Raw genomic sequence first — 12,027 nt, forward strand, 5'->3', positions numbered from 1 at the left:
CAAAAATATGGCGAAGCTCACGTCCTTTTTTTGTAGTTTTTTGGCAAAAAAAATAAAAAATGCTTCCCTGGATTTTCCATTGCCAGTGAAGGTAACACCAAGCAGTGGGGGTTAGCAGCCAGTAGCTGCTTGGATTACCCTTAGCTAGCAATACAAAAAATGCAGCGGGAGCCCATATATATTTTTTTAATTATTTATTTAAATAACTAAAAACAAAATGGGCTTCCATGTATTTTGATTGCTGGACATCATAGTGCTGTAAAAATAAATCTTTAAAAAAAATGACGTAGCGCTCCGCGGTATTTTTGATTCTCAGTGCAGATAAAGCAGACAGCTATGGGTTGCCACCCCCATCTGCCTGCCGTTACCTTGGTTGGCAATCAAAATACAGGGAAGCCCATTAATTTTTTCTATTTAAAAAATAGTTTAAAAAAAATGACGTTGGGTCCCCCCATTTTTGATAGCCAGCTAGGGTAAAGCAGACGGCTGTAGCCTGAAAACCACAGCTGGCAGCTTTACCGTGGTTGGGGATCCAATGTAAAGGTCCCCCCAGGCTCTTTTTTTTAAATTATTTTATAAATATTAATAATTACACAAAAAAAGTAGGGTCCCCCCCAAATTGGATCACCAGCCAAGGTAAAGCGGACAGCTGTGGTCTGGTATTCTCAGGGTGGGAAGGTCCATAGTTATTGGGCCTTTACAGCCTAAAAATAGCAGGCCGCAGGCACCCCAGACGTGGCGCATCCACTAGATGCGCCAATCCTGGCGCTTCACCCCAGCTCATCCCATGCCCTGGTGCAGTGGCAAACGGGGTAATAAATCGGGTTGATACTAGCTGTAAAGTCACCTGAGATCAAGCCCAGCAGTTTGTGATGTCATGGCGTCTATTAGATACCCAACATCATAAACTGTCAGTACTAACAAAAAAAAAAATCGACAAAAGAAATTTATTTGAAAAAACAGTCCCCAAAACATTTCCTCTTTCACCAATTTATTGTAAGAAAAAAAATAAAGGGGTCCCACGACGACTTTGGACCATCTAGAATATGGGGGGGAGACACTCAGGGAATGTATCCCCCATTTTCTAGGAGTGCGGACCCTTCATGTGAGGAGTGTGGGTGCAATGAATCTGCACTCACTCTCCCCGAGTACACAGCAGCAGAGTCCATGTCGTAATGGTTGCTACCAAAGCTGCAATGCCCTGCTCATGAGGTAAGGGCATGCCTAATCAGGAGAACTACTGTAGAGGAAGCTCTGCTCACTGGTATATAGGTGCTCAGAGGTAATAATAGATAAAATTAGTGAGTAACCTCGGCACTCTAAATCTCCCAGACTAAGTCAGTAAGTCACAACGGATAGTAATGCAAAATCACTCTTTATTGGTCCGTATTAAGAAAAAATATTTTTTCATAAGCAAATATGTTTTTGTCCAAAACAAGTTACAAATGACGTTTCGGCCTGAGCCTTCATCAGATTGGACTTATCTGCATGTAATCATGAAAAATGACAATAATCAGTATCACATAAGAGTGAGAGAACAATAACATAAACTCGAACAATGTAGAGGTACAATTGGGATGCAGCAAAAAAATTGCAACACAGCAAGGAATGAAACACATGATACAAATGTCATAATACAGTACAAGGACAATATAGTAATGACAAATATGGGGTCAGAGTAGGCTTAGACAGCTCTGGTACGAAAGAGATGTCAATCATAAAGTAACATGTGCAGTAGGTGTAGAGCTACACTATGCATGGTAGAGCTAATGGGTAGACTGACCATAGAAAAAGAACAGAGAAAAAGTGGAGAAAAAGTGGAGAAAAAATGGAGAAAAAGTGGAGAAAAAGTGGAGAAAAAGTGGAGAAGAAGTGGAGAAAAAGTGGAGAAAAAGGGGAGAAAAAGTGGAGGAAAAATGGAGAAAAAGTGGAGAAAAAGTGGAGAAAAAGTGGAGAAAAAGTGGAGAAGAAGTGGAGAAAAAGTGGAGAAAAAGTGGAGAAAAAGTGGAAAAAAAATGTAGAAAAAGTGGAGAAAAAGTGGAGAACAGGTGGAGAAAAAGTGGAGAAAAAGTGGAGAAAAAATGGAGAAAAAATGTAGAAAAATTGGAGAAAAAATGGGGAAAAAATGGGGAAAAAGTGGAGAAGAAGTGGAGAAAAAGTGGAGAAAAAGTGGAGAAAAAGTGGAGAAAAAATGGAGAAAAAATGTAGAAAAAGTGGAGAAAAAGTGGAGAAAAAATGTAGAAAAAGTGGAGAAAAGGTGGAGAAGAAGTGGAGAAGTGTATGTTCATGCCAGATGGGAGATAAATAATTTTTTACCGGCTCTGTCATTTACTGTAACGTGATCATCGGTGTATACCTGTGATCACGTGAGCGGGGACCGGAAAAACCGTCCTGAATCATGATCTCCAGGGTCTCAGCTAGCCCTGAAACCCCGGAGATTTTCTGACGCCGGGGGGCGTTATTCACTTATTTCTGCCTGCTGTTTATAAACGGCAGATCAGAATAAGGCTACATTAACACGACCGATCCATTTTTGCGGTCTGCAAAAAACAGTCCGTTTTTTTCACAGGTGCATCCGTGTGGCATCCGTTTCCATTCCGTAGACGGTCCGTATGTCATCTGTTTGTCATCCGTGTGCCATCCGTTTTTTTTGTGTACTGCAAAAAAACTGAAGGAGGGTAAATGCATAAATTTACCCAGGATCCATAGCTTCATCCTACATGAGGCGGTCACATGTTCACTCCAGTGCCATTTTCTACTGCTTTTCACAGCGTAGAGCGCTCTGGTGATTTTCTTGTGCTTGTGCACTTCATATCAGTCTTTTCTGTCATTATAATGGCAGAAAGACACATAATGTCACACTCTCCTGCATTTTGTAATTTTGCACCCTTTGGTGTCTTTCATGTGGCACTAAGGGTTGCTTAGCTTTATATTTAGCCAAAAAAATGAAAAAAAAAATGACGCAGGGTTCCCCCTAGTTTTGTAGCCAGCTAGGGTAAAGCAGACGGCTGCAGCCTGCAGACCACAGCTGGCAACCTCACCTTGGCTGGTAGTCCAAAACTGAGGGCACCCCACGCTATTTTAAATTAAATAAATAATTAAAAAAAAAAAACACGTAGGGGTCCCCCCAAAATTGGATCACCAGCCAAGGTAAAGCAGACAGCTGGGGTCTGATATTCTCAGACTAGGTAGGTCCATGGTTATTGGACTCTCCCCAGCCTAAAAATAGCAGGCCGCAGCCGCCCCAGAAGTGGCGCATCCATTAGGTGTGCCAATCCTGGTGCTTCAGGCCAACTCATCCCGCGCCCTGGTGCGGTGGCAAATGGGGTAATATATGGGGTTAATACCAGATGTGTAATGTCACCTGGCATCAAGCCCTGGGGTTGGTGAGGTCAGTCATCTATCAGATACCCGACATCACCAACCCAGTCAGTAATAAAAAAAATAGACGACAAACACATTTTTATTTGAAAAAACACTCCCCAAAACATTCCCTCTTTAACCAATTTATTAGAAAGAAAAAGAAATCCAGGTCTGGTGAAATCCAAGGGGTTGCCATGACGATCCACACTGTCCCAGTCAATGAAGAGCAGAATGTTCCCCATTGGCTGGGAGAGCAATGCAGTGACCTGAGCTAACATCAATGGGTCAGCCCAGGTCACTGCAGGGGATTACAAGTGCTGCTGTCAGCAAGGTACATTACCTGCGCTGATCTCCAGCACACTGACAGCACCTGTCACTGAGTTCAATGACCTTCACAGCCAAGTATCGCGAGAGACCCGTGACGTCACCGCTAGTCAGTCTTGGGTCGGAAGCGAGAGGTGATGTGACAAGCGGCGGCCATGGAGGACAGTGACAGCGCTGAGGTCGGGATGGCGGGACTTCATCACCGCAGGTAAGCCGAGCGGGACCATGTGTGCAGAGTGTGTGTGTGTGTGTGTGTGTGTGTATGTGTACATGCCGCGGGCAGGAGGGGGCAGAGCGAGGTGAGCGGGGAAGTGTGGGCTTCCTGCACGTAACTAAGATAAACATCGCTTCTGAGATGCAATGATGTGGAAGTGATTAGCTGCTCGAATGTGCAAGATTTTTAGTTGCTGTCGGTGGCGCCGGTTTGTGGAAATCAGGTTATCACGCCTACAGAGCTGTGATAACATAGAATGAGGGCCAACTAATAAAGGGCAACAATGCCCTTGTGACTAGTCATTGACCTAATTTGCATAGAGAGAAAGGTTATAAGTAGCTTTTTAAACATTAAAATTAACTAAAAGGATGGTTAGGCAAGGAATTTGGGCATACAGGTATCAATGCTGCGAGGCTGGAGGTCATAGGGGACCTGATAGGTTCCCTTTAGCAAATATTCAGATTGAGAAGGGGTTGTCTGGTCGTGGACAGTCGCATTAATCAATCATTTTTCTCACATTCTAACAAGTCCTCATGTATGTACATGGAATGGAGAGTAACTAATGGCTCTCCAAAAGTGTAAAAATGTGAGTAAAACTTTTCTGAAATTAAACATAGCATTGTGTAAAGACTTGAAAATATGGAGCTAGAAATTAAAGACAAACTGTAAATCTTACTTGCTTTTAATTTTACTTTTGACATTTGCATTATGTAATATTGTTTTTACATTAAAGCTTTTAAATTTGTCATATAAAAATAAAAATTGAAATGTGTGCCTAATAACTTTGAATTGCCTTGATCATAACACCCTACTTACATACACTTTTAATATGCAGTTCTCCTGTGGCTCATAATGTTTTTTTGGTCTGTTAGATTTACAAGATTCAAAGGACAACAGAGAAAATAGTCTGGTAAAATAATTAATGCTAATCTAGGATTCATAGAGCTTACTAAAGTAATGCTAGCATAGGTTAATGTTGCGTTTGAAGCATAACGCTAAGCTTAGCAGACTTCAGTAATAATGGCATGTAAATTTTATGCTAACCAGGTGTAAGCATGTGACACAAAAATCTCTTAAGCTCAACACATTACCTTAAATAAGTCACTTATAGCTGGATTTCAGAGCAATAGGGAAATTAAGTATTGTAAAGATTTTTGTGATAATAACATTTTTAAACCACCGACAGTAGTTAAAATGTGGTATAATTGCCATGAATAGCAAACATACCTATTAGAATTAAAAATAATACAAAATCTCCATAATATGAAAACGAATTTCAAAGAAAACTCAAAGCCAGTAACAACACAGTATGCCATTGGTAAAGCCCAATTAAAATAGCAAACCTTGCACACTGCCATCTATATACATCATGGTGCAGTGTTATTTACCATATCATGTCATATCTGTATGACACAGGGATTTGGCGGACACGAGGACTTTACAAGTTCATCTGCAGAAATAGCTAGCTGTTACATACAGCTGGGCACCCACCACAATAGTTGGAATTGTAATTTTATAAGGTGGGTTTCAAAATTTTTAATGTTTTATATGCTATGGTCACACTGAGCAAACAATAAACACTTTGACATTCAGAAATTGGGTCCTCTGTCTGCCTATTGGCACCCCCGCAGCGTGATTGCTGGATGCCCAAAAAGTTGCCATGGCCTAATAAAAGCTTCTGTGCTTACTAGAGATGAGCAAACCGGTCCCGGTTCGGCTCGAGGTCGGTTCGCCGAACGGAGGTCCCTTTCGAGTTCGGTTCGTCGTACGTTCGATGAACCGAACTCGAACCACATAGGAAACAATGGCAGGCATTCACAAACACATAAAAACACCTAGAAAACACCCTCAAAGGTGTTCAAAAGGTGACAAACAACTCACAGCACAACACAAACACATGGGAAAGTGACAAGGACATATACTCATGCAAAAACAAAAGAGCTGGACAAGGAAAAAGAGGACGAGACACAGATATAGGCATGGCATGCCCTTCTAAAATCATGTAAAACACCGCAAGGTGACTCAAAGCGGAGTCTCCCTTTTTTCCAAAAATTGTGCCCCACACACACCCACCCATTCAGTGGCAGCACTTGTGCCCTAGTTGTACACTTCACAGCTAGATTTGCATCAAGCACATTCAAAAATACGCCATACTTAACCGTCCCCAGGATGACACCGGGGTAGGTAGCAAAGTCTTTCCTGATCCCAGCTCTGTTCATCTTGGCTTCTTTTAAAAACAATGTAAGCAAGGGTTACTCCAAGCGGAGTCTCCCTTTTTTCCAAATATTGTGCCCCACACACACCCACCCATTCAGTGGCAGCACTTGTGCCCTAGTTGTACACTTCACAGCTAGATTTGCATCAAGCACATTCAAAAATACGCCATACTTAACCGTCCCCAGGATGACACCGGGGTAGGTAGCAAAGTCTTTGCTGAACCATGACTTGTTCATCTTGGCTTCTTTTAAAAACAATGTAAGCAAGGGTTACTCCAAGCGGAGTCTTCCTTTTTTCCAAAAATTGTGCCCCACACACACCCACCCATTCAGTGGCAGCAGTTGTGCCCTAGTTGTACACTTCACAGCTAGATTTGCATCAAGCACATTCAAAAATACGCTATTCTTAACCATCCCCAGGATGACACCGGGCTAGGTAGCAAAGTCTTTCCTGATCCCAGCTCTGTTCATCTTGGTTCTTTTAAAAACAATGTAAGCAAGGGTTACTCCAAGCGGAGTCTCCCTTTTTTCCAAAAATTGTGCCCCACACACACCCACCCATTAAGTGGCAGCACTTGTGCCCTAGTTGTACACTTCACAGCTAGATTTGCATCAAGCACATTCAAAAATACGCCATAATTAACCGTCCCAGCATGACACCGGGGTAGGTAGATAAAGTCTTTGCTGAACCATGACTTGTTCATCTTGGCTCGTTTTAAAAAAAAACAGCAATCAAGGGTTACTCCAAGCGGAGTCTCCCTTTTTTTCCAAAAATTGGGCCCCACACACACCGACCCCTTCAGTGGCAGCAGTTGTGCCCCAGTTGTACACTTCACAGCTAGATTTGCATCAAGCACATTCAAAAATACGCCATACTTAACCGTCCCCAGGATGACCCCGGGGTAGGTAGCAAAGTCTTTCCTGATACCAGCTCTGTGCATCATGGATCATGTTTAAAAAACACAGCAAGCAACGGTTACTCCAAGTGGAGTCTCCCTTTTTTCCAAAAATTGGGCCACACAGACACCCCATCAGTGGCAGCACTTGTGCCTTAGTTGCAAACAGGATGTTTTGATTTGCATCAAGCACATTCCAAATCCACAAGCATTAACTCTCCCAAGGATGACACAGGGGTAGTAAATTCCTTGTGGATCCATGACTTGTTCATTTTGATGAACGTCAGTCTGTCCACGTTGTCACTGGACAGACGCGTGCGCTTATCTGTCAGCACACACCCAGCAGCACTGAAGACACGTTCAGAGACAATGCTGGCAGCTGGACACGACAAAATCTCCAAGGCGTAAGTTGAGAGCTCTGGCCATTTTTCAAGATTTGAAGCCCAAAATGAGCAAGGCTCCATTTGCAAAGTCATGGCATCGATGTTCATTTGGAGATACTCCTGTATCATCCTCTCCAGCCGTTGACTATGTGTCAGATTTGTTGTCTCTGGTGGCCTTGCAAAGGACGGTCTAAAAAAATTATGAAAAGATTCCATAAAATTGCTGTTACCAGCACCAGATACGGTGCTACTGGTACGGGTAGACTGTTGAAGATGACGAGACCGTCCCATGTTTTTCAAGTTACAACTGGGAGATTCACTCCCTGCACCTGCACAGTTGTTTGGTGGAAAAGCCGAGCTAACATCGAGTAACAGCTTCTGCTGATACTCCTGCATACGTGCGTCCCTTTCTATGGCTGGAATTATGTCACAAAATTTGGGCTTGTACTGGGGATCTAATAGTGTGGCAAGCCAGTAGTCATCATCACTTCTAATTTTGACAATACGAGGGACATGTTGGAGGTAGTGCAGCAAGAAGGCGCTCATGTGTCTTGCGCGGCCATGCGGACCAAGTCCACGCTGTGTTTGTGGCATAGAGGTGCTAACCGTTCTTTCTTCCTCTGACATCTCCCCCAACCTCTTTCAACTGAAATTTGACCAAGGTCTCCCTCATCCGCTGAGTCTTCCATGTCCATGGACAGTTCGTTCTCCATTTTTTCATGTTCTCCTGCACCTTCCTCAACATCTCGCCTGCTACCATGCGCCCTTGTTGATCCCTGTCCCCCATGGTCCCATGCCTGCCGCCTTGGTGATGATGAACGTCTGGACCTTGGTGATGTTGTTATGTCTTGCGCATATAAATCCTCCTGTAGTTCCTCCCCTTCCTGTTGTCCCACCCCCTGACTCCGAATAGTGTTTAGCGTGTGCTCCAGCATGTAAATGACTGGAATTGTCATGCTGATAATGGCATTGTCAGCGCTAAACATATTCGTCGCCATGTCGAAACTCTGCAGAAGGGTGCATAGGTCCTTGATCTGAGACAACTCCATCAGGGTGATCTTCCCCACCTCTGCATCTCGTTGGCCCAGGCTATACGTCATGACGTATTGCACCAGGGCTCGACGGTGCTGTCACAGTCGCTGTAACATGTGGAGAGTCGAATACCAGCGTGTCGGCACATCGCATTTCAGGCGATGAACCGGCAGGCCGAAAGACTTCTGGAGCGATGCAAGTCGCTCAGCTGCGGCGGTTTGAACGGCGGAAGTGAGCAGACATTTTTCATGCCCTGGTCAGAAGGCCATCTAGGCCGGGGTAGTGTGTTAAGAATTTCTGGACAACAAGGTTCAACACGTGAGCCATACAAGGCACGTGTGTCACCTTGCCCAGGCGAAGGGCCGCACCCAGGTTTGCAGCATTGTCGCACACGGCCTTACCAGGCTGCAGGTTGAGTGGAGACAACCATTTATTAAACTCGGACCGCAGAGCTGACCACAACTCCTCAGCTGTGTGACTCTTATTCCCAAGACATGTCAAGCTAAAGACCGCCTGATGCCGTTGCGCTCTGCTGACAGCATAGTAATGAGGGGTGCGTGATTCCTTCTACGCAGTGAGAACACTGGTGGCCTGACCAGGCAGGCTTGGGGTGGAGGTGGAGGACCCAGATAAGGTGGAGGAGGCAGAAGCAGTGGCGGAACTTGGACAGACAGAGGATTGACACACAAGTCGTGGGGACGGCAAGACTTGTGCAGCAGACCCTTCACCATCTATCACCATAGTTACCCAGTGCCCAGTCAGCAACATGTAACGTCCCTGTCCATGCTTACTGGTCCAAGTATCGGTGGTGAAATGCACCCGTTGACACACAGAGTTTCTCAAGGAAGCGGTGATGTTGTGTGCGACATGCTGGTGTAGAGCGGGCACACCTTTCTTAGAGAAGTAGTGGCGACTGGGCATCTGGTACTGGGGCACAGCGACAGACATAAGGTCTCTAAAATCCTGTGTGTCCACCAGGCGGAAAGGCAGCATTTCGGTAGCCAAGAGCTTACAGAGGGATAAAGTCAACCTCTTAGCTTTGTCATGGGTCGCAGGAAATGGCCTTTTATTTGTCCACATCTGAGGGACAGAGATCTGGCTGCTGTGTGTAGACGGTGTTGAGTAGGGTGTCCCTGGAAAAATGCAGCTTTGTGAGGAAAGTGCAGGCGGAGACATGATGTCGCCTTCATCCAACATTGGTGATATCGATGTCTGAGAGAGCTGTACACACGCACTTGTTTCCCCTTCCAAACCAACTGACGACTTAACAAGCAAACTGCCTGTTGCGGTTACAGTGGTGGATGTTGTGCGTGGAAAAACAGGTGTGACAGCTGTTCCCACAGTCCTAGATGATGAAGAGCGCGCGGATGCACTGGAAGGGGCAGGCGGTGGATGGTTCGCTCCGCTAGGCCGCATTGCAGCACGGTGAGCTTCCCACTGGGACATATGATATTTATTCATGTGACGATTCATGGAAGAAGTTGTCAAACTGCTGAGGTTTTGACCTCTACTAAGAGAACCATGACAAATTTTACAGATCACATAACTTGGGCGATCTTTTGCTATGTCAAAAAAGGACCAGGCTAGGCAAGGCTTAGAGGGCATGCGACCTGTTGATCCACCCCGACTAGTGCTCAGAGGCAGAGTGGTGGCTGAGGATGCAGTTGTAGACATGCTACCAGTACTCCGACTCTGCCCAGGAAGGCGCAAGGTAACTTCGTCATCAGTTGCATCCTCCTCCACCACCTCTGTTGACCTCCTCGAGGGCCTGACTGTGGGTTGACAGTAGGTGGGATCTAGAACTTCCTCATCAATTGTTGTGTTTGCACTCCCCTCACCCTCAGACCGAGCCTCTTCTTGCCCTGACAGAATATTTAAGTTGTCATCCCAATCTAGTATCTGCGTCTCATCGTCATCAGTATGTTCCTCATTGTCTATAACAACAGGTGTTACAGTTTGTGACAAAGGGTCAACATTATGCTCAGAAACTTGGTCCTCACGGCCTGAATCAGAGTCACAAAGGTTCTGGGCATCACTGCAGACCATTTCCTGTTCTGTACTCACTGTAGGTTGGGAGCAGACCTCTGATTCCCAGGCTATAGTGTGACTGAACAGCTCTGCAGACTCAGCCATCTCAGTTTCACCATACTGTGCAGGGTGGATGGAGACTTGAGAGCTGGGAGAAAGCAAGTTTGATTGGGATGACAACTCAGAGGACTGGTGTTTTTTGGATGCGGTAGTTGAGGTGGCGGAGAGGGCACTTGTTGGACCACTTGAGATCCATTCAAGCATTTTCCTTTTTTGGCCATCATCTACCTTTGTTCCAGTTGTCCGTGTCCGTAAAAAAGGGAGCACATCGGATTGTCCACGGTAAGTAGTAAACATCTTACTTTTGCTGGTAGATGGTCTATCATTAGCAGATGTTAATGGAGCTTTGCCACCTTCCCCACGGACAAACCCTTTTTTTCCTTTTCCAGCACGCCTCTTACCCTTTCCACCAGCATCTGTCATTTTGCCACTCATTTTGATTGCGACAAGATTGTGCACTTAAAATGTGGTAGTAAAAATTGAGAGGTGGTGTAGATTGCAGCGGTGGTCCATCTTTATTAACAGCAGAATAAACAACAATAATTATCACTGACAATGCAACTACGGCCCTTAAACTGGCAGCAGTGTTTGCTAGTATAATGGCTTAGTAACAATGAGTTGGAGTGTGCAATGCAGGCAGACGTGCTGCAAATATCTTTGCACTAGTGGGACTATACAGAAGTCCAATAGCCACGTTAAGGATGCCACTAAGTTCACTCAGTGTTTGCTAGTATAATGGCTTAGTAACAATGAGTTTGAGTGTGAAATGCAGGCAGAGGTGCTGCAGATATCTTTGCACTAGTGGGACTATACATAAGTCCAATAGCCACGTTAAGGATGCCACTAAGTTCACTCAGTGTTTGATAGTATAATGGCTTAGCCACAATGAGTTTGAGTGTGCAATGCAGGTAGAGGTGCTGCAAATATCTTTGCACTAGTGGGACTATACAGAAGTCCAATAGCCACGTTTAGGATGACACTAGGTTCACTCAGTGTTTGCTAGTATAATGGCTTAGTAACAATGAGTTGGAGTGTACAATGCAGGCAGAGATGCTGCAAATATCTTTGCACTAGTGGGACTATACAGAAGTTCAATAGCCATGTTTAGGATGACAATAGGTACACTCAGTGTTTGCTAGTATAATGGCTTAGCTACAATGAGTTTGAGTGTGCAATGCAGGTAGAGGTGCTGCAAATATCTTTGCACTAGTGGGACTATACAGAAGTCCAATAGCCACGTTAAGGATGCCACTAAGTTCACTCAGTGTTTGCTAGTATAATGGCTTAGTAACAATAAGTTGGAGTGTGCAAAGGACAGGAGGGTACAGTGGCAGGGTTGTGGGTCTCTGGGTAGAGGAATGGAAGCCTGCCTTTCTATCCCTCCTAATGGGGAAATGCAGCGAGGAAATCCCTGACCTTAGCTACACAGACGCTGTCATCTTGTGTAGCTGTTAAACTCTGTTTTCAGGACCTGTCACCTATGGCTCTGACCCTGCCGGTATGAGCCCTTA

This window comes from Anomaloglossus baeobatrachus, chromosome 6 (assembly GCF_048569485.1).
Source record: "Anomaloglossus baeobatrachus isolate aAnoBae1 chromosome 6, aAnoBae1.hap1, whole genome shotgun sequence".
Lineage (NCBI taxonomy): Eukaryota > Metazoa > Chordata > Amphibia > Anura > Aromobatidae > Anomaloglossus > Anomaloglossus baeobatrachus.